Source organism: Lagopus muta, chromosome 9 (assembly GCF_023343835.1).
Source record: "Lagopus muta isolate bLagMut1 chromosome 9, bLagMut1 primary, whole genome shotgun sequence".
NCBI lineage: Eukaryota > Metazoa > Chordata > Aves > Galliformes > Phasianidae > Lagopus > Lagopus muta.
The window spans coordinates 18347677-18370108 of NC_064441.1; the positions used below are offsets into that span (position 1 = coordinate 18347677).

Below are 22432 nucleotides of genomic sequence, written 5' to 3' on the forward strand. Positions count from 1 at the left end.
AGGTGGGTTTTTTGCTGTTCAGTTATGGAAAACCTTATGTTTTCTTAAAAGGTGGTAACTCATTGAAATAGATCTGTCTATACTTTTGCAAGTGTTTTGTCAGTTTGAGTTACATTGTAGATGAAATAATTAGAGTGGAAGTTTCTGACCAAATGATCTGAAATACCTAAGCAAGTTCCTTGATCTCTTCAGGTACAAAATTTAATGACAAGTATACAGGGAAAAAAAAAGTCTTCTATTTCAGAGTAAATCAGAGAGAAATTTCTGAAGTGGCAGCTGACATCTGCTGGACTCAGTATCACAAGGTCACTGAAAGGATGACTTTTCAGAACATCAGAACTATTATTTCAATTTCAGTATTTTTTTGTTGGTTTGTTTTTCAGTGGTATTTAAATGTAAATCAGTAATCATGTTGAAACCAAGTGTTGGCACCCCATATTTATACATCAGAGCTGGGAGTTTGCCTGTGTTTTGGAAGCACCAAGTAGCTGACCATTTGTATTTGTGAGAATTCAGTACCATGAACTTCTCTGGATTTTGTTATTATACAATATGGCAAACAGCCTGTGGGATTGAGACGGCCTTTGCAAGAAGTCAGAGAAATAGAATTGATGGGCAGTGGGAATACACCAGAGGCTGTGATGTGTCCTTGGTCTGGAGTTAAGTAGGAGAGGAAGTATCCATAGTTTACAAACTCCTTACATGATCAACGAAAGAACTGAAGAGAGCATTTCCTGGCAATCCACAGTGATGAGTGTTGTACTGAACTGCTCTTAGTACGTAATACCGGATATGCTGATTTTCTTTTAAGATGTTCCTGTCAGATCAAGGTGGATATTTATATGACTGAACTTCAAAATTTCAATTGGAGAATGAAATTGAGAACTTGAACGGCATTAAAAATGCAGTCATTGCAGGGAAAAGGGTTTTTTTATTTCACATTTCTGCATGTGGGGAAATACTTTACAGAGTTATGAAACAGACTTCTTTGCATTCTTTGAAATGAAGTTGCAAGTTTTGGTTTTTAAATAACCTTTTAAAGCACTGTTACATGTATGTTTGGGAATGTTGTTTGGAGAACTGTTTTTAGAGACATTAAAAAATCTGACCAGAAGATGTCCTGAGCAACCTGGTCTTGTGGGCCCTGTTTTCAGCTGGACAGAATGACCTCCCCTTCCAACCTCAGCCCTTCCGTGATTCTGTTTGAAAACATCTCTCACAAATGAATATGTTGAAGGTAAACATTTGATTGTTTCCAAGCATTCAAGTTTTCAACTTTTTCATCTGCTATGGATGGAAATTTCAGGTTGAGGGTTAGAAGATGGATTTTGTTGTGTTTCACTAAAATTTAAATTTCTGTAGAGTGGATAAGTTGTCCTAGCAATAATATAATAGAATAATATTATATATATCAGAATAAGAGAAACAAGGCTGTACCTAAATGGGACAGCAGAGTCAAATACAAAGGAATCAGACCAAAGGTTACGCATTACAACTTAGTAGATCTTTCATGCTTTCTTTAATAAATAAAAAAAAGAAAGCAGATCACTGGAATGCATTATTAAATTTGGCTTGAATTCAAGTGCTCATATTCCTCTCGGAGTACAAAATCCAGATTCCCTGCAAGCAGGCTTCCTCATTTTTCATATTCAATGCAGTCTTCTCTAACTTGGTGTCTGCCTCTATCTCTCTAAACCAGCTCTTGCAAAAGCTTGGTAGAATTTGGTAGATGGGGAAAACTCTCATTCTGTTCCTTTGTAAGTAGTGTCTCAGTAGACTGCATGTTTAGTAAAACCATACATGCTCATATCCAGTTAGGGTGTCTAAATCCATAACAGAGGAAAAGCAAATCTCACTGTCGCATGCAGCAGGCTGGTTTTAGGTAAGGTTGCCAAGACCTCATTGGTTATGACCCACAAGGTATGGCTTTTGCAGTTCAGGTCCTTTACTTTTTTACTCGCTGATTTATTTAGCACTGTGTTGGCTGTTAAGCTAGTACAAAGACTGTGCATGGTGGTAGTCTTGCTTCAAGGAATGGCTGTGGAAGGGACCCACAAGGATCATCAAGGTCAATCCCAGCCTCCACTCAGAACCACTTGAAATCCAAACCCTATGTCTGAAAGCAGCGGCCAAGTGCTCATTGAACTCCAGCAGTTCAGGGTCGTGACCCTGGGGAGCCTGTGCTGTGCCCAACAACCCTATCAGCAAAGAACCTCTTCCTAACACCAACTCAACTGTCTCCTGATGCAGCTCCATGCCATTCCCTGGGGTCCTGTCAGGAAAGTCACACAGGAGCTTCATGGGCACACTCAGCAGATAGTGCTCCTTACATCCATGCTGGTAGTTCATTTTGGACTGTCAAAAGCAGGAGAGATCTTTAGCCTAATATCTTCCCTGTCTACTCAGACCTTCTCCATCAGTCTAGAGTTCATGTATTTCATAAGTGGAGATAAGGAGTGGGTCTTCCCAGCAAGCCTTGTGTACTGAAGTTCTTGCTGGAATTCATCTCTGAATCATCAGAGCAGTAAGCCCAAAGTATCGAGCTCTGCATAAGTGGGAATCTGCAAAGGAAAGGACTTAGGAATTGGCTCCATGAGCTTCTCAGCATCTTCTCCACACCAAGGATACCAGTTTTGAGGAGGCAGAATTTCTGTAATGGGCTCATTGCCATTTTAGACCTGAGTCAGGCGATGCACTGACTTTCTGTATACATTTGGGTCCTGGCAAAGTCTCCCTAGAAACAATGAAAATCACTAATCATCCTTGAGCTCACTTGCTGTCTTCTCCAGGAGGTTAATGGTTAGAAATTACATTTGTTCATTTGCGTTCACATACAAAAATAGCTCCTCTTTAATGTGCTAGTGAATCTGGCCTTACTCAGGGCCTTAATTATGGTGAGCTGCAGTAAGGCAAAGGGCACTGCTGCTTGAAAACACAAACTTATCTACTGTCATCCTGTGGGTCCCTTCCATACTGTTGGCACAGATTATTGCATGGAAGGGCTCCTATAACGTGTTTTAGTGTTTAGGTGTTTTGTGCATAATTTTTGGAGTTTAGAAAGGAGTTCTAATACTAAACATTTCTTACTGCTTTGATCCTCGACAATGCTTATAAAGGGAAAAAAGCAAAACCTCTCTCTCATTTAGGTCGATCTGTGGAAAAGCTTTTTGAATTCTGGTTAGATTTGCTGATAGCTGCTGAATGTTCCCCTTTCTCTTTTCTTCATGTGTCTCCAATAGTATCAATTTCCAGTGTGTGCACAGAGGATAGATGCACCTGATAGCTGTCACCCTTGGTGACAATTCAGATAGGGAAAGGGGGAGGGAAGCAAAGAAACAAAGAGCTTTAATCAATAACAGCAAAAGGAGGGTTGTAACCTAATCCTGGAAAGTGTAGAGCGCTTTGTGCTATCACTGAGCAGAGAAAATGTTTGGCAACTTTGTGTACCTGAAACATCCTCAGTGGGATCAAACCTTTCAAAACTGTTGACATAAGATATCTAGACTTGTCTATTTGCAAAAATGCAAGGATTCCTAAATAGGCTTCAGATTGAGCATCAGTAAGCAAAACTCTGGCAAGATGACTTTGCATCCCTTGTAAAGGGTGGGAGTGATGAATACTGTAGGCTTGATTTCCGAGGATTGTTTTTGGCCAAATACTCGTATTTGCAGGCAACAGAATTGTGTATAAATATGGCTGGTTTTGTTTTCCACCACAGATGCGCCAAACGGCAGAAGAATCTTTCCGGAAGACTTTGGCTTTCTAGTTGTTTCTGACACTTCTAAAGCAGCCTGAGATGCAGTGATTGCTTGTAGACCATCAGCTTATGTGAGAATTTCAAAGTAGAATTCTCTGAGCTGGTGTCAGTGTTGTAGCTGGGAGCCTTTCTGCTGATTGGGATCTAGGGAGAGCTCAGCCTCAGAGCGGGTACTGCCAGGATGAATCAGCAGTTATCTTCCTGGAAGTTATCGACAGTCTGTACATCCCGTGTGTTTAGCAGAAATCCCACCAGACTATAAATGACTGCTTCTGAAACATTTGACTTCTTTCCAGCAAGGAGTGGTACAGTCATTCCCTGACAGCTGCGATACCTTCTCCCACACATCCACGAAGATCACACGGTGATGTTTTTTCAGCAATTTTGTTGACTAGATGATATACATACAGAAATATTTCAAGTCACTGAACGTTTTCTTTGCACTGAACGAATTCTCCTAAGAAGACTAGAAGGGAAGGAAAAGGCAGAATATATCCCGTCATGGCATCTTGACACTAAGCTGCACATTTTGCATGTCATTTCCCAGCTGCTTAGTGTACATGAAGCAATATGATCTATTTTATTTTATCTTTAAATAACGTCTGTGTGTCTAGAGCTGTGAAACTGAAGCTGAGATCCCTGCAGTACCGATTCACTGCCCTTGCTCTGACCTTGTTCTGACAATCAGTTTTATCCAGTTAACTCTAAGGAGGGTAAGTGGATTTGATTTTAAGTTCTGTGCAGAGACTGAAAAGTTTTAGCAGCAGAATGAGCTCCTAACTGTAACCATAACTGACAGATGCTTTCTTGCTCAACTCCCATCTGGCAAAGCCAGTTATGAACTGTACAAGCTGATACTGTTTTCACTGCTGACTTCCAGAAAGCTGGTTGCTGAGGACCTTCTTTGATATAGTTTTAGAAGTAAAGCCTCTTCTCAATCCTGAACCCATTCTCCCCACTGTTATCTCATGAGGAGTCAGGGTAGTGACATATACTGTGAAGAACGAAGGGACTTTGACTTAGAATAAAGCAACAGTTCCAGAATCAGGCATTAAGGGAAGGAAATGCATTAGTTTAATGTGTCAGATAAGGAGTGTGGATGAATCAAGAGGTGGTCTGCACCTTGGGAAAGGAAATACTGTTCTTAGGGAGAAGAGCAGAGCTTCTCACCCATTAGAACTGTGACTGTACAAGAGGTATCAAGATTCTGGAGTGACTTGCAGTAGTTTTGGAGAAAATGGTGCTTCTTGTAACAAGTACTCCAGGCACTATAAGGCACTGAATGGTTGGTAGTACTAAAGCCCTTTAGAAGATGAGCTGCTAACCAGCAGAGGAAAAAGGAGTCCCAGAGATCAGATCAGCATAGGAAGTTAAATCTGAAATCCTTGGAGGATTCTCACTGGCTCTATGTCATATTGCTATACAGTTCTATACAAATTAGCTTCACTCCGAGATGCTGCAGCAGCACAGCATAACTTGATGGAAAGCATTAAAAAATGTAGAAAAAATGTAGCTCAGAAGGTTGCTCCCTATGAATTAAGCATTATATACTCTGCTGAGGGAATCTGAAAAATCTCCAAATGTTGTAAAAGCATTTAACAAGTTAACTTGTGACTAGCCAAATGCTAAAACTGCATTTCATTTGTTACATTAAGTGTGGTGTGATACTGCTTGTGTCTGGTTTTCTTCTGTCACTGCTTGTTTATAGGAGGGAATCTGGTTGACAGTAAAGGAAGCTGTTCCCCATCCAACCTGATTGGAGTAGTTGTGCTTTGGTGTCTGGATATATGTGACCACTTGCAAAACGTTGGGTTGAAAAGATCTTCTGAAAGGCTTATGTTTATTTCTGTAACTTCTACTTTGAAACTGATGGTCATTGCTGTAAATAACAACAGAGAACACTTGATAAATATTTCTTCATATCTTTAAAAAAATTGACATCTGGGACCTACGGTGAAATAAGTTGCAATAAATGAGGAATGCCTCTCATTTGGAGGTAGTAGAGAAGTATTGTGAGTACTGGGCAAGGATAACAACACAGTAAGTGTATGGGGAAGAGGAGACGAATATAGGTGTTTACACTTGCAGCTTGCTATGCCAAACAAACATTCTGTCTCTTGACAGCACCAGTCACGTAACAGTCCCTGGCAGCCAGGTGTCTTAGGCAGTGACTCATACACTGAATACAGTTCTCTGTTGTTTCACTGCAGATGGTCTAACTTGAAATGTGCCTGCCCTGAATCTTCTCCGTGGTGAATGCGACTTGTCTGTCAATGTTTGAGACCTCTCCCTTCCTGAGGCTGCTTCATTTTGGTTTATCAACCTCTGAGCATCAGCTACACCTCCAAGGGATGGAGGGCTCCTAGCCCAACTTCCCCTGGATATGGCCTTCCTCTGAGTTTGTGCTGTGATAGCAGCAGTGTGTTTCTGGGCTCTAACAGCAGAAATATACCTAACAGGCAGCCAGTGGTGGTAGGAAACAGGACTGCTGTAATTCCGTCAAATAAACAAAGGGAATCCCTCTGCTCTGAGCTACAATTTCCTCTAATTCGGTCCAAGTAGAGTAGTCTGCGTTTATTGATCTGGGCTTTCTTATTGAGAGAATAAACTCAGCAAAGTTGGCTTCTTTCTTTCATGCAGGACAAAACTGATCGCAGGCTGAAGTCAGAAGAAAATTCACTTAGAGTGTTTGAATTAAGATGAGGGCCTTGACTCTTTGTTTTTTTTAAGCCAAGCAGAATTTCTGAATTCCAGAAAGACCTTCATATGTTTTTTCCTCTGCCAATCTCTAATTTATAAATTCTTATCTTGGGTTCAGTTCAGAAAAAATCAGAATCATTAAAGTGGAGGCTACTTCTTTTACTTTAATTTCCTACATCAGAGCAGCATTGTGGATGCCTTGGTGTTTGCAGAAATGCAAGGCATGTGATCAAAAAGATCAACAGCCCAGTCCTGTCACTTAAGGAAGACTTAAAATTTCAGGTTTTCTCTTTCCAAACTCTTTTCATAAGAACTAACTCTAGATGGTATTGTTATGTACATGCAGATGTAGAGAGATGGTCATGCTAAGCCATTCTTTCCCAGTTCCTAGTTAAAGGGCTTTTTGGACAAAAGTTGACGAGCTTTGTTTGTACTATATGTGTACACTGAGAATATAGTGAAGAGAAATAGGGAAATGTATCACATTCCTTCATTTTCAGCAGGGCAAAGATCCTATGTTATATTCAGGCAGGAAGAATTCCTGAGGCAATACCATCACTTCTGTTGCTAACCCATGTCTGTCAATGAGCAGGGCTGAATTGGGGTCATGTGCCTTTGAGATGGAGTAGATTGTTTCTGCTTTATTTTTACTATGCATACAGGTAGACTGAGCGAAGAAAATCTAAGGATAGACTGGAATGTAGAATGTGAACAAGCACAACTCGTTGCTACATTAGGCATCACACTGTCTCACTGTATTACACACAGAAGGAAATCAGTGCTGTCTCAGTCCTTCTGTCTTCAAAATGGAAAAAAAGAAAGGAAGATATTGTTGTTGGTTCTGCATTCCCTTAAGAAAAAGACTCAAGGATTATATTTAGTTAACATAGTTCTAAGTGCCCCCAAATTACTAAGAATTCCTTATTGTTACTGCCAAAATCAGGTTCTTCTGGAAAAGTAAAACCTTCCAGAGAAAACAGCGTGCTTTGTATTTCCATGTACCACACAGATTTTATATAGAACTGCTCTTCAGATGAACACACAGAATGAACACTCAAAGATCATAAGCAAATAAGTTGGCCTTTCAAGAATCGAGAGAAGATCTTAATACTCTGAGAGAAGCGTGAGATTTCTGGGTGAGAAGATATTCAGAACTGGAACAAACCTTTCTGGCTAGGAGCATGAAGTTTTTTTTTCAAATTGCTCATGTTTTTTAGTGGCAGCTGTTTTGTGCAAATGAGTGTAGTGGACACCCAGATGTTTCCATGATGCTATGCAAGGGCTATCCTCTGCATATGGATGCTATGATGCAAAGCATGCTTTTCTTAACAGCTCAGTGTTTTGTTCTGTTTGGAAATAAAATCCTGAGAGGCTGATGTTTTTGCATGTGCGTGAATTAATGGGTTGCTTTGTGATAGGCAATTTGTTTTAATTGTTTGTTTTTCAGACTATCTAAAACAGAAAAGTTAGCTGTTAGATGGTACTGGAAAGAGCTTCCTCTTTTGGGAGCCTCATCTCAGTTCACTGAGGTGGTGTTTGTCCCAGTTCAGGTAATCCAGGTTTCCTCCCAGTAGTGCTTTTCTCTACGTTGGATGTGTTATTGGTGCTTATCTTTTTATCCGCTCCTTATTGCAAGTTTATAGGTACTCTTTATGGCAAGCTTGTAAGCATCCTTGTTGCTTGTTTGATGAGAAAACACTAACAAATATTTTGTCATTTGTCTATAGCATCAGAGAAATAGAGTAGAGTTTATATTTGTCCCAGAGCTTTAATGAATATCTTTCCTTTGCTGCTGATGTGCTCCAAATTTGTCTCACAGAACTGAGTTGGTGTGAGACTGTGTCTCTGTCACAACATTCCAGAAATGGACACGTTTTCTAAGAAGTTGAAACTTCTACCTTCTTTCTGAGGTTTTGTTTTTGTTTTTGTTTTTTTTTCTCTCAAGGTACCAGGAAATAAAGCAGTCTGCAGCTACTTTTGCTCACTGTTTGTCTAGGATGATGGCTTCAGGGTGATGACTTTTGTTACTCATGATTTTCTGTAACTCCTACAAGCATGCCTGGTGCTTGGTGATGCATCTGTTAATAAACACTAGTTTAATAATAGAGGAGCAGTAGGTTGTAATAGCGTGGTGCTGGTAGGAGGAGATACCCAGTAAGGCTCGTATATGGGGAAAGTGGGTTACTGGGGTAAAACAGTTAACTCTGCCTTGCTCTTTTTTGCCTCTTTCCTCACCTTTGGTCTGTGACTACCTTTGAGTATCTTTGCTCTCCCTCAGCTGCTCTGCCTCAACGAACCTTTTGCTGAGTGTTTGCTCCAGCAGTGTGTGCATAATGTCTTCCAGATTTTTCATCAGAGACCACATTCACCTTTTGTCATCAGGAATAAACCCGTCAGTCTCACTTCTAAATTGAAATTTGATTTCTTAAATGTTAATAAATTAAAAAGAAAAAAAGAGAAGAAGAAAAAGGGAAGAAGAAAAAAGCAGTCATGCTGTGACGTGAAGAGAATATAAGGTATGGGCTGGGGAGAATGGGGAGAATATCTTCTCTTTCTGTCTTTGAAGAGAGAAAATAAATTCCCTATGGAAAGATCAAAGCACATAAAGTTAATGGATTAACGTTTAAAAAAAAATGCCTGAAGGAAATAATAGGTTTCAACATAAAAGAGGAAAATAGACCAGTGTTTTTTGCTGGAGATGCAGTTAGATGGCTAGCTAAATACCTGAGATTATATGCTGTAGCTTTTTGTACCTAAAGCTCTCTGAGTGGGAGTAGAGATTTCTTTCCTCATGCTTCGCCCAGACTCCACTTACGTGGTGTCAGCATAGCCTGTGGGTTGTAATCCTCTTCTGCAGCAGCATTCTGTGCTGCTGGACTACAGACTAATGCATCCCGTAATGCAACCAGACCCTCTTAGGCTGACTGTGTGTAGTAACTCTTAAAGTCACTTCAGCAGCCTGATAAGGTCCTGCTAGAGTACAAAATACCTAGAGTTTATGAAAGGGGAAAAGAGAGAAACCCTCCTCATGAATCAGGGAATGTTCATGTGTGATGAGCACTGGAAAAACTTCTTGTGATGTAATGAGCAGGCAAGAGAGCTTGACCTGATTGATATTCAGAGTTCCTGATAACAGGATACAAAGAAATACAGAGGCAGTAATTGAAAATAGCTAATTTAAGCAGTCTGTAAAGAATTATCAGGGTATTGAGGCTTTTGCCAATTCTGAGTATGAGGCCCGTGCTTCTCTCACCTTTTCAAGGAGAATGGCACTGCTATAGTCTTTTTGTATCATGAGATTCATGAGATTATGCACTTTATGCCTGGCATCTGGTTGTATCTTTTGCTTTTAGCATCTGAAATAGATATTTAGGGTTGTGGAGCTTAACCAAACTCTTCAGCAATTGATGATTGTCAGTTAGATTCTGGGCCTTATAGAGATTTGTGTATATAAAGGCTAGTAGACTGGCACCTTGTAGTTAGCAAATTTCCTTAATTCCTTCAAAAGTAATAAAATAGGATGTTGAATAAAGGCTTCATTTATTTATTTAACCACCAGTCTTAGTATAGCAGCCAAGTATCTAAACTTGGCATCTGAAACAACAGTTTTCAGCTTGTATTTTATCATTTACTTCTACAAAGCAGTAACCACAGTGGAGCCCTGCCAGCGCATGCTATTGTTGCCAGGCCCAGGTGACTGACCTGCTCTGTGGAGTGAGAGGGAGTGCTACTCCCAAAGACTATTCACAGGTACAAAAGTGCACTGTCCCCCTTTCTTCCACATCTTTCTGATTCACAAAGTTTGTATTGCTTTTATTTCCAATCTTGACAGTTTTGTCACCAATCATTTTCATTTCTGTGCTGATGCATGGAAGATGACAACATATCAAACACTGCTACAGCACAGTGCTACTATGGGATGATGCTGGCATCACATGTAATTAGCCATTTTAATCTCTTCTTTTAATAGCTGGGAAGAAAACACATAGAATCTCTGAACAAAACAGCCTCAATTTTCATCTGAAAAAGGAAATAAAGAATGATTCATTCTAAAACTGTACTCTCCAAAGGAGGAAGACTTGAATTATTAACAACTTATCTAAACGTGATGGGTGCTGACACCTTCATCTTTTATTTTTACTGCCATGCATTTCTTCACAAGGGGTGAGAGAATTTACACTACAGGAAGTGTTAATGGTTTCACGCTTTCTACCCATTTTTAGCTGTCTAATTTATGGAAAGCCATTACAAGGTGAGTCATTGCTTTCACAGGATTAGTGTGGCTGAGACAGAGTTTTAGGCGTTCCTTCATTTTTCATATTTGCTTGAAAGGAACAACAGACCCACAATAAAACAGAGTTCAGAGGCACTGCTCTTCTTGATCATATACAAATATTGCGAGAGATGCTCCTTGTCCCTGTAAGCTAACAGCCGAAAAAAAAAAACAGTGATAGAGATTCATCTGCATTACAGACACTGTAAGTTGAGGTGTCTCATTATCCAGAATTTGTGCTTAATTGGATGGGAGTTAAATAGTTACAAGGATAATTACAAATAGAAGCAATAATGGGAATCCCACTATAAACAACTCTTCTCCTGCAATAGCTGTTGCAGGAGTGCATTTACTCTCTTCTTGATCTCAAGAGATTTGGTTAGATGTTCACAAATTACAAAAAAAAATAATCACTCAAGTATAAGTGTCAGGGCTTGCCCTGATAGTGAATAGAAAGAGTAAGTTTTCCGTGGATTGAAATACATTTGGGTTGTCTGTACCACCAGTGTAGCAAAATAAATTCAGCGTGTGGAATACTCAGGCACTGAATAAGGTGTAGATCTCATAGCCAATGCTCTTTGTAAGGTCTGTTCAGTCTCCAAGAGATAGTAACAGATTAATTTTAAAGAAAGTCTGGAAATGAATGTCTTTTTGAACTGTTGTCCTACAAACCTCTTAATTTACTGCAGAAGGCATGTGTTACCTATGAGGATTCATTCACCCAATTAGAAACTCTTAAACATCCATGTCTTTTTTTCTGCTACAGGTTTTCTTTTCTTTTTTTTTTTTTTGGAACAAATCTATCTTTGGAGGTTGTTTGTTTCAGTTGTGTGCAGATTAGAAGCCTGTATTTCACTCCATAGCACATACCAGGTAGTCAGACTATCCATCCATAGCTTCAGAGTTGTCCTTGCTGGGAAGTCTGTTGTGCAGTTGGTCAGTGTAAACCTCTTGCTGGATTAACTTAAAACTACTGTCCTAAAGAAATGAAATTTTTATTTTGAGGTGCTATCTGTAAACAGTAATGAAGTATCACTAGTTCTCCCTCTTTGTTTTCCACTGGAGAGTTTGTGGGGAATAAAACTAGAGAAATGATGTTACAAGCCATTTTTTGTTTAGAATTCTTTTTCTCTCCACAGTTTTATGTTCTGTCAGCATCTTTTTTCTCACATCAATTATCCTGACCTAAGAAAAAACAAACCTCTTCGTAATGGTGCTTGAGGATTGGTATGTTTGCTGTATAAATTCTGAAGCAGATATTGAGTTGCTCTAAACTGAAAGAACAGTGAAGCCACAAGCATTTTTTTCAGCTGCAGATTGTACTTTTATATATAAACTATCATTTGTTTTTCCTAGGATTATTAAAATACTTGGAAAAAATTAAGAACGTAAGTGGAATATAAAACAGTATGCATAAAGTGGGCAAATGGTAAATTACTGGTGTTTGTTAAATGCTAAGTTGCAGATCATGTTAACTGCTGTACATGTAAGTCTTTGTTGCCATTCTCTTTTGAAAGGGATGTTATAAAATAAATCCTGAATGCCCCTTAAAATGTATCATCTAATTGATCATATGAGAATGGTTAGTCAGTAGTGTAGGCATGTAGAAAGTTCATTCATATTCAATCATCCATTTTATTTCAGCTTGAAGTTAAACATTCTTCAGCTGCTCTTATACACAAAGAGTTTGTTCTGCAGACAGAAGCCCACTGGAACTGCTGTTTGTAAGAAAATTCAAAGTGCTCTGATTATTGAGCTTTGAACAGTTTCACCACAATCCTGCAGGAGGGTTTTTTCTTAATGTGTTTGGACTAATTATTGTTATTCACTGGACGTACATATAGATTTTCAGGCAAAAATATTTGGAATTTTATTCTAAAGTTAAATCAACACAGACATTTGAGTTCGATGCTTTTAGTTGTACTTTCAAAATGCTCCATGTTTTCCGTGTTCTTATTTCATTCAGGACAGTTGAGACAGTGCAGAAGAAAAGAACAGAAGCAACTGTGTCCTTTGAGAGCTGAATGATTGCCTGCTCCTTTGTTGTATCACTTTTACTGAAAATGAAGCCTCTTCCTCTACCAGAGAACTATGATGTGTTAGAATAACAATAGCAAAACTAGAGGCTGAAAAAGAAGTGTATGGGTGCAAGGCTTTTAAATGGAGTCTGTGCTCTCAAGGAAGTTCAACTTATGTGACTGCATCTTCACTGTTCTGCTGAATGTGGAGGAGTGTTGAAGACCTCATAGATACGAATTCCTAAATGTTGCTGCAATGTCAGTAGCTAGGTAGATATGAGACCCAGATTACCCTTTCCAGCTGAGGGAGAGTCTCCCAGGGAAGCTCAGGAGATCTTTCTTACTGTCTCCAGCCATAGGTGGGGATGGTCCAGGCTTCACCACTAGCAAATGTTCTGTATGCTGTCTGATGTTCACTAGATGTGGAAGGGTGAGGAAGGGCAGTGGATGTGGCTGGAACTGGCAACACTGCTGGTCTTACAAAATGGTAAGGGAGGTAAGCTGATGGTACTTGTTTGACTGGGGAGCAGTGTAGCAATTTGGGTGTGAATCTGAACTTTATTGGTTTGAGTCCTCATGGAACAGTTCATAATATAGTCTGCAAATGTTTTTGTTGTTGTTGTTGTTGTTTAATTAATGAAATTGTAAGCTAGGACATAAATGGAATAATTTGAATATTGCTGGTGTTTTAGACAAGTGGAAGGGATAAGATTCAGTTTGGTACCAATAAAAAAACCTCCAACATGGGTTTGGGGATTTGGGGACACTCGCCACAAAATGGCAGGAAAACACAAAATAGAGAGTTATGACAATATGTCATGAAAGTTCTACAAATAGGCCAGTGGATTGAGTATTTGTCCTGCTTTGATGCATTTTTTTTTCCAAGCAAGCTAACCTAGAAAGGATAAAAATAAAGCAAGCCATTACTAACAGACTTTTTTTTTTTTATTGGCACCTGTTACTGAATCTTGTGCTTCATTCAGTGGTGTGTAAAACAGAAATGTCTAAATGAATCCAATTCATATCTTCAAGGTAATAACTGACAAGTTAATAAAAGTAACAGTTACAAGACGCAGGTCTGCATCTGCTTTCTTTTGTTCAACTCAGTGCATTCGTTCATACAAGGCAGTCAGAATAGTTTAATGTCTTCTTCATATGTTCCTTTTTTTTCCCCTTAACGAATTAAGTAAAAGCATTCTTTATTCTTGAACGTCGACAATTGCACCAGAAGACATCTAAAACGGTAAGGAGGAGTTATACCCTACTATTAGAAGCCCTTTGGACATGGCCTGATACAATGTGGAGTTGTGACAGTAATATTTTACTGTAATTACTTTCTTAAAATGACAGAGCACTGCAATTGCTATCATTTTTTCAGTGTGAGTTAAACTCAGTGTGTGTGATTCAGGCATATTCATTTGACAGAATGCTCTGAATTTGCATGATTAGACAGCTTTTCATATTATGCAGCTCATCAGGGCATTTTTCCCAAGTAAAAGCCAAGCCTATGCCAAATTAGCTGCTTTTTATTTTCAAAGGTAGGGGGAGAATAATCTTACTGTGTTCAAGAAAAGTCTCTGACCTGTCTGCATATACATTCAGGTGGGTAGGTAAATAATATTTCTAGATGGTTCTAGACGTAAAATGGCATGTTGGAAGATTGAAGGCTGAGCTAAAGTTCTTAAAAACAAACAAACAAAAACCCAAAATGAAAGTACAAAATGATACAACAAACCTGTGAAATGAAGGCATTCTCAGAGTATCTACCAATAACTAAGCATCCCAGAGTATAACAATTTAAAAATGGAGAGAACAGCTCTGAATTGCAGTTGTCTAATATGTGCAGGCACTAAAATTTTTCATACTCACAAGTGTTTTTATTCTATATAGTCTGTGTTTATTCTATAGTTGATTCAGTCTGTTCTGCGGATGTGCTTTGGTTGGCCCTCACTTATGGGCCTAAATCTAAGTATTACAAAACGTACTTGTAAAGATGGATGGCAGTCTGTTGCTATCAACTTTGCTTGAGTTAGAAAAAACAAACCATCAAAATATCTGATGCAGATCTCTTTTAGGAAAAGCAAACAAATAAACAACAACAAAAACAACAGACAAGATTGAGACAGACAAACCTGTTTCAAATCTGAAGTAGAGGTCAGTCCTGCCTGGAGATAAGATAATGGCAAAGATGACCTCCTGAGGCCTTTTTCAGATGGATCTATCTTCCATTATTCTGTTAAAATAAAAAAAAATAGTAAAACATCAGTCAAAAGGATGTCTCTTGCCACAATATTCCCAATTCTGTCAAAATCTGTTGCTCACACTGGTAATTAACTAACCTTCTGTGCCTTTGCACCACTTCCCTTTTTCTTAGTAGAAAAATTTTTGCTGTCAGTCCAAAGCCCAACACTTTCATATTGTGACATAAAATCTAATTTAATTATTGGCTAGTTAACTAAGGGAATACCTTATCTATATGGAATGCCTAATGCCACATGTCTGCTGTGCATCTAACGTATACCACTCTTTTTAGCCTCCCTCTTCTATCTGTGATAATTATAAACCATGACTATAATTACATCCTTTTAAAGTACTTATAATTTATTAAGTTTTGCTGCATTCAGTGGCCGTGTTGGTTATCTGGCAGTACAACATATTTGGGGCTGTGCAATGTCAGGTCACTAATCTCCCTCTTGCACTCCGGCCTGTCAGCCACATGAGAGTGACTCACTTTCTGCAAACCTCCTGGTACTTAGTAGCTGTAATGTGAAAATGTTGCGAAAGTAGTTAGGAGGTAAAAAGAGGAAGAGGGCTGGGAGGCAGGGTGATCCTGGCTGCCTAAAAGCACATCATTTCATCTAATTAGGGGAAGAATTTTCCCTGTTTCCTCCCTGACACAAGGTACATGAATTTACATGCTCTGCTCCACTCTGTTCTCTGCAGCATCCAGTAGTGTTAGTTATGCTTGCGGCCATTCACTGCAAGCACTTATTTATTTACTTCTGTGTTCCTCTTTCTCTGTTAGTAGCATCTCTTTGTTACCTAGGGAACCGCCATGTACTTTCTTTCCTCTTTGGAACTCCATGATGCCATGCTCAAGGTTCCAGGTAGTGCAGTGCCTAAGGTACTGTATGTCTGAAACCTGTTGTGCCAGGCCTGTGTTACAGTACTGGCACAGCACGATGACTCACACAGAAGACATGCAGGACCAAAGAATAATAAAATAATAATAAAAGCTCTACCAGTGCATTTAATTTTGCTGCGGATAGGCTGAATTTGAGGTAGCCAGGTGGATTTAATTCCCAGTTGGGATAGTTGTTGTATAGCTTTTTCAACAAAAAGGAACTCCAGAAATAATACTTGCCAAACTTTTGTATCTGTATCCCAATCAGAATTGTAGAAGGGTAGTACTTTGCCTTCCAGTGAATGGAAAGACGGAGAGAGCTTAAAGAGTGGCTTTGTGAGCAGGAAATGATAATAGTTAATTTCTGTGTGAAGCTCTGAGAATGCTATGCAGTAATTTACAGGTCACTAGAAAGTCCTAAAGAATCCTAGGCTTTAGCTTGGACTTTTCAAAAGACAGGCATAGGAAGCATTCTCCATCCCAAAAAATTATTCCTTAAAAGCAGGGAAAGCACGTCAGTCTTACTACTCCTTGCTCCTCTGTATCAGAGCTAATTTATACCTGACTGCAACCAGCACAAATTGCAGCAGTTTCTACTGCGCTGGTATGTGAGTCAGTGAGTAGGGGGGTGACTGAGTCAAACTCAGCCTAGATCCTCTCCTCCCACTCCCTACCCAGCTGCTGCCTGTTTACTCCTTTGGGTTTAGCCCATGATCCTGGCAGCCTACACAGAAAGTTAGAAATAGTGGATGTTCTTACTCCTCTGCCTGAGAGCAGAGGGTAGTCTAAACGTAGCGCACCGTGTCAGCGTGAACTTCACCAGTTCTGTTCAGAGATGGGACGTGGATATTTGCTTAAGGATCTAGAGGCTGAAAACAGAGTTTTTTGAATCTGGATTATCTGGCAGATCAAGATGTTTAGCATTATTGTCTTGTGCAAATGTACACTGGCTTGGACTCCTGAATTTGTGAAATGTTCGTTAGATATTTACATGTTGCCTCTATAGCTTCCAAGGCAAACTATGTTTCCATCTAATATGGAGGGTAAAACAACAGCAATGATCCTGACTGCATTTTCAGAGCATTTATCACTTCATTCTTGAAGTGAAGAAGTTTAATTGCCCAGGCACTGAGCAAAGCTTTGTTTTGTCATGTTTCCTCCTTCCCATAGCCTAGTATGCTTTGGGGATTTTCATTAATCCAGCCTTGTTTCAGTTAACCAGGATTTGATTTCTCTGGTGAAACTTTTCTTTGTTTTGGGATTTTGTTTGTTTTTATGTTGTTGTTGTTTGTTTTTTAATACCCGGGGCAAAACTGAAGGCTCTCAAAGGGATTGGATTAAGAAGCAAACACAAGGGGCTGATGGAGGATAAGGATTGTTAACTGGAATCTGGTACTTTTTGTAAGAGCAGTTTGTTTATGTGTACCTTTAAATGATTTGAAATTCAGCTGAGTGCTGAATTGTTGAAGTATTTTTATTCAACCAATTCGGACAATTCTTCAACCAATTTTTCAACCAATTCTTCAACCATTTTGTGACAAAAGCAGATTGAAGAGCTGATTTTTGCACCAGTTTTATTTGTGCAAAAAGAAAGTTTTTCAGCAGATGAAGAGGAATTTTTGTAAGCACCCGAGGCCTGGTAATTCTGAAATCTTGTGAATAATGGTATGGTCAGTGCTATCCAGAAAATGAAGAGAATACTTCTTTTTTAAAACTTGTCTTTTAGTGCAATACAGTCTTTGGATACATTGTACTGAATGTATTTTTAGTTACTAACTATAATTAGTATTTCATGTGATGAGTTTTCTGCAGTTTTTACTGATCTGTTAATTTCAATCCAGAGTAGTTTGATGCAAATTAAGAATTTAAACAAAATTTAGGAGGCAATAAATGATGTATGTATTTTTACACTATAACGTTAATGTCACTGTAAACATTAGGTTAAAAAATACGTAAGATAATTTTTATACCTGTATTTGCTTTAATTCCATAATCAAATCTTTTTTAGGATAAAGATTGTAGGCAGTTTCAAATAGTCAAATTAATCCCTTTCTGAGAAAAAACCTAAACAGTATGGAACTACAGTTGGTAACGTTTTGTTCAATACAGGGAAGTTACCCCAAAAGGAGATTGTTTTCTTTAGAGTTGTTTAATTACTTCAGTGCTCTGTATTTAAGCATGTATATTTGTAGTCCTTGTAGCTGTGAAATGTTGGAATAACTCATCACCTAACACAAGCATATATTAGACAGTTGGCTTTAGGGTGTTATCCTCAATTTTAATTTGTGAACCTAAAATGTGTATGCCAACACCCTGCCTCATCCTTCAGGCAAATCCGTCTGGCTGTCTGCAAAGCTTGGTCAGTGGTTAACACATGAATCAATATCCCTGCATTGTGTTGAGCTCATCTAAGCCACAGCCTTTGCAAAAGATGACAGCAAGGGGAGAGGATCTAAAAAATCTGGAATGCTGATATCTCAGAAAAGGAATCTGCATTGTGCTACTTTTCTGACTAACAGAGACCTCACCCGAGTCACCACAACTGGGTGTTGTGAAGACTGCAATTTATGAAAATTATGGCAATAATGCAACTCTTTCTGGCAATTTTTTTGTCACAGAAATCATTTGGCTGTACTAATTGGCTTAAGAATTTGGGTGCTTTGGGCCTTGTATTTGGCATGAATATAAGATACTGGAGAAAATAAATCAGTTATTACTAGCGGAACAAGCGATGATCAAATTAAAGATGATGTCTTAAGGTTCCTCTGCTTTTCCTCCATGTACGTATTTAGCACAGCATATGGTCAACACAGTCATAATAAACTGATGAGAGTATTTAATTAAATGTGTTCCCAGGACTTTAAATGCAGGGTATTATCTTTGGCTGATGAGCAGCGTAAATATTTAGTAATAAGGGAGAGCCCTTGTAGGACATTGCCAGTAATACATGAAAATCACATTTGGGAACAGAAATGTGTTCAAAGCAGAACTTTCTTCACAAAATTAACACATCTCAAAATACTAATTCCTTTTATATGTGATTTTTTTTCTTACCACCAATTCACTATTACTCATTACTACGCAATTACTACAAATAGCATGAGAAATCATTTTAAAATTGATAGTTCTAGAATGCAGTGAGCCTAAGTTAGCCTGCAGCCATTTAATTGGCAATGATCATGTTTTTACTGAATAAGGAAGGTCTCAGGTAAGAGCAACATCTTCATTAAAACAGTGACTGTTCCCTGGCAGTAAGGGAAGCCTTTTGGTCTTGTTAAGAGTTGATTTTATTCCCCCTGAAATTTCAGAGAGCTGGAAACACCTTTCAGTAACATTTCCATCCCCAGGTATGCAAATGTCTATTAACTCAGTAGAGACACCTCTCTGTCAACAGCCTAATTAGCTTTTCACTCTATCAGTTCTATGGTATCATGACCTTCTTTGCTTCCATAGAGCAGCTTTGTTTCCCTGTGAAAGTGAGATTAGCAGAATGAGAGCAAGGATAAAATTAACCTGGAGGTGGGGAACAGTGACCGAAGAGAAGATCAGCTAGAAATCTGAAGGAAATACAGTTATTGGGCAACAGGTCTGAAACTGAAGTCCCTTATCGAGTGTGTGCATCTCTGAACTAAGTAGGTCTCTAATCAGTGTTATCTAACCAGGGTTTTCTTTTGAATAGACCTGTCACCTCACGGGCATGACAATTTACTCGTAAGAGGCTGAGAACCTAATTCTGAAGGACACTTATTTTATATTTTTGTTACTGTTGGAAGTAAAGTGGCCTTTTTTCTCTGAACTTCTCCTGGCATAATTAGTGCATGCTTCTGAAAGAGTTACAGAACCTGGCACTCTTATTTTGCTAAAGGAAAAGTAAAAATCTTGGCAGGAGGTGTTGCAGTATAGCTTACATATCCAGCTTTCTGGCTACACACAAGAACATGTACTTTCCCAGACAGATACACAGCAGCCCACCCATGTCTGCACAAGCTGTGTATTACTGTTAAGTTTGTACAGGTAAACGTAAGCTGAGAAAGGCCCATAACATCAAGGAGTTAAAGATGGCATGAAAGTAGGTTGGCACAGAATTTTGGTTTGGTTAGATTGGGTTTTGTTGGGACTGTGTCAAACAGTGCATGGTTAAACTGATTGAAAAACTTGCTCTGGTGTTGGCTAAACTGACATTCTGTAGAAATAAGATCCTATTTGGAAGAATCTAATTGTCGGAAAACATGGAACTAGTAAATCCTTCCAGGAAGGAACATGAGGTAATGACCTTAAGTTGTGTCAGGGAGGTTTTGGTTGGATATTAGGAAAAAATTATTCTCAGAAAGAGTGGTAATGCACTGGAGTAAGTTGCCAAGAGAGGTGGTAGATGCACCTTCCCTGGAGGTGTTCAAGAACCATGGAGATGTGGCACTGGGGGACATGGTTAGTGGGCATAATGAGATGGTTGATGGTTAGAACTGATGATCTTAGAGGTCTTTTTCAACCTCAGTGACTCTTTGCAAATCAGCAAAGGAGAAAAATTATTGTAGCTATTACTGCACAATAAATAAAGCAAACTCAAAACTAACAGCAAACCCCCAGTGCTGTAGAGCTCTATTATTTCCTTAGAGATCATCCCTGTCTTAAAGCTTTCAGATGCATCTGAATTCACAAATGAACACTGCACCAGGAACAACTGTGAGCCATTTGTTTCTACAGTTACTGCACTGACATGTTGAGTCACTAGAATAGTGTATGAATTTGCACGTGTGGTTAATTTTCATCACTGTTTTAGAGTTAAGTCACAACAGTACATTGCTGTGGTCTGAAGTGGTCTGATTATTATTATTATTATTAATAATTAGGTACAGTTTGTTTTGTTTTAATGCCTTCTGACAAACCCCACTTACGCAGACTAGCCCTAATGGATAGATGCCTTTCAGAGGAATAAAAATGCAAGAACAGCATCTTAAATATACCTAAGTTTGGCTACAACAGCAAATATGTACTACAAAAATACAGTACCTGGACAGTTGGAAAAAAAAAAGTAAAGAGGAAGAAAAGCAGTGCAATTTCCTATCTTATTAGAATGACAGGGAGAAGGGCTTGAGGAAAGAGGAATCAGACTGCGATTTATAGAAAATTGCTTCCTTCATTCGACTTGTTATAGCAATCATTAGTCAAATCTGCTGCTGCACTGATTCACTTTCATTGCCCCCTCTGCTGAGCTTTGCCAGCTGATACCAGCTTAAGGTGTCTGATATTCACACTTTTTTCTTGCTGTAACCCTTAACCATGTGTGTTTGTCACTCTTTATGTCTGAGAGGTCAGAAATGATTCCTGCTCTTAGAAGTAGTTTGTGAACTTTGCTTTGTGTTCAGTAACTGAAGAAGAGGGGAGCAGGAGGATGGTAAGGAAGGGGCCTAGACTGCTTTGCTCTGCTTTCCCGTGCCACTAAGCAAGTCATCTAATCTCCTCGTATCTCAGTTTCCCATGTGTATGTAGGGATAATAGCTTTTCCTTTGCTTCTTGCAATGATTTTAGGATAATGACTTTGAAGGTCCCACAGGTGATACTTTATAAACGTTTTGGGTGCATAAAACATGTTGCTGAAAACAGCTCTCAAGGTCCTGATCTAAACCATACCAAAGCTTCTCTCATGCATGGTGATGGCTCTGCATCTGTTCCCTAATCTGACTAACACAAAAATTTCTCTTATACAGTTCACACAGATGAAAAAAAATAAAAGCGTATGTCCATCACATGTTCCCAAACGTTAGATACATGGTCATCCTTAATGTTCTCTCAACTGGTGCTGAAATGGAGAACTTTAATGCTAGATACCTCAAATATTCTCTTCTTTAGAGCTGCAGCTCCCTTTTACTGTTAGAGCTAAGAAGTAAATTGCTTCCAAAACATCCAGGTGAGATGAGAAATTTGTTAGTCATGAATTTGACCTACCAGCTTCAGGCCCTGCAAGTAACCAGAAGAACTGAGGAAATCTGAGTCAGCTGAGATCATTTTAGTGAATCACTAGGACAGTGCCAAACATTTCTTCATAGCTGGCTGTGTACATACACAGATCCAGCACCTGCTTTCAATTGGTGAGATTGCTTATGTGCTAACTGGCATGCTGGGGAGCAACATAACTGATGTTACATAAAAGAATGACCTACCGGCAGAGCTCTGAGGAAAAGGTTTGGTAAGAGCAGATTGCACTGAAGGCAGCACCCAGATCTGATTGCTCTTGTATTAGATTTTACGTAATTAATTAAGATGTAGCTGATAATTACAAGCTTGCAGTACCTTAGCATAAAGGTTCTCTTTGGTAGTTACCTTAGCTCCTGCTGGATAGTAAAGGCAAATGTAAAAATACAAATTCCTGTTACTGAGAAAGCAGAGAAACTCCAAGAAATACAACTGAAACAAAATAAGATGATAGCAAGGAGCTGGAAGAAAACAAACTGGGAAGTATCTACTTTATGCTATATCATTTTAAGGCCTGCCTGGGAAGTATGTTAAAAAAAAAAAAAAGGTGAAAATTACTTGGCAGAAAAGGTATACAGCAGCATACA

General features: G+C 38.9%; 1 protein-coding gene and 1 long non-coding RNA gene across 4 annotated transcripts in view; one reads left to right on the top strand and one right to left on the bottom strand.

The window, feature by feature from the left end:
• Positions 1-22432, bottom strand: part of LOC125697744 (uncharacterized) — a 61202-nt gene that overhangs the window by 7166 nt on the left and 31604 nt on the right. Inside the window, exons 3-4 of one of the 3 annotated variants that reach the window (XR_007378911.1) lie at positions 14881-14981; positions 4036-4223 (exon numbers count right to left, since the gene is read on the bottom strand). This is a non-coding gene — a long non-coding RNA (uncharacterized LOC125697744). Of the gene's footprint in view, positions 1-4035; positions 4224-12283; positions 13984-14880; positions 14982-22432 lie in introns of those variants that run through there. The other 2 variants (XR_007378910.1, XR_007378909.1) reach the window with 2 other exon arrangements.
• LOC125697742 (vesicle-associated membrane protein 2-like) overlaps positions 1-22432 on the top strand; it is a 46477-nt gene that overhangs the window by 5488 nt on the left and 18557 nt on the right. The gene's annotated exons all lie outside the window — the stretch shown is intronic.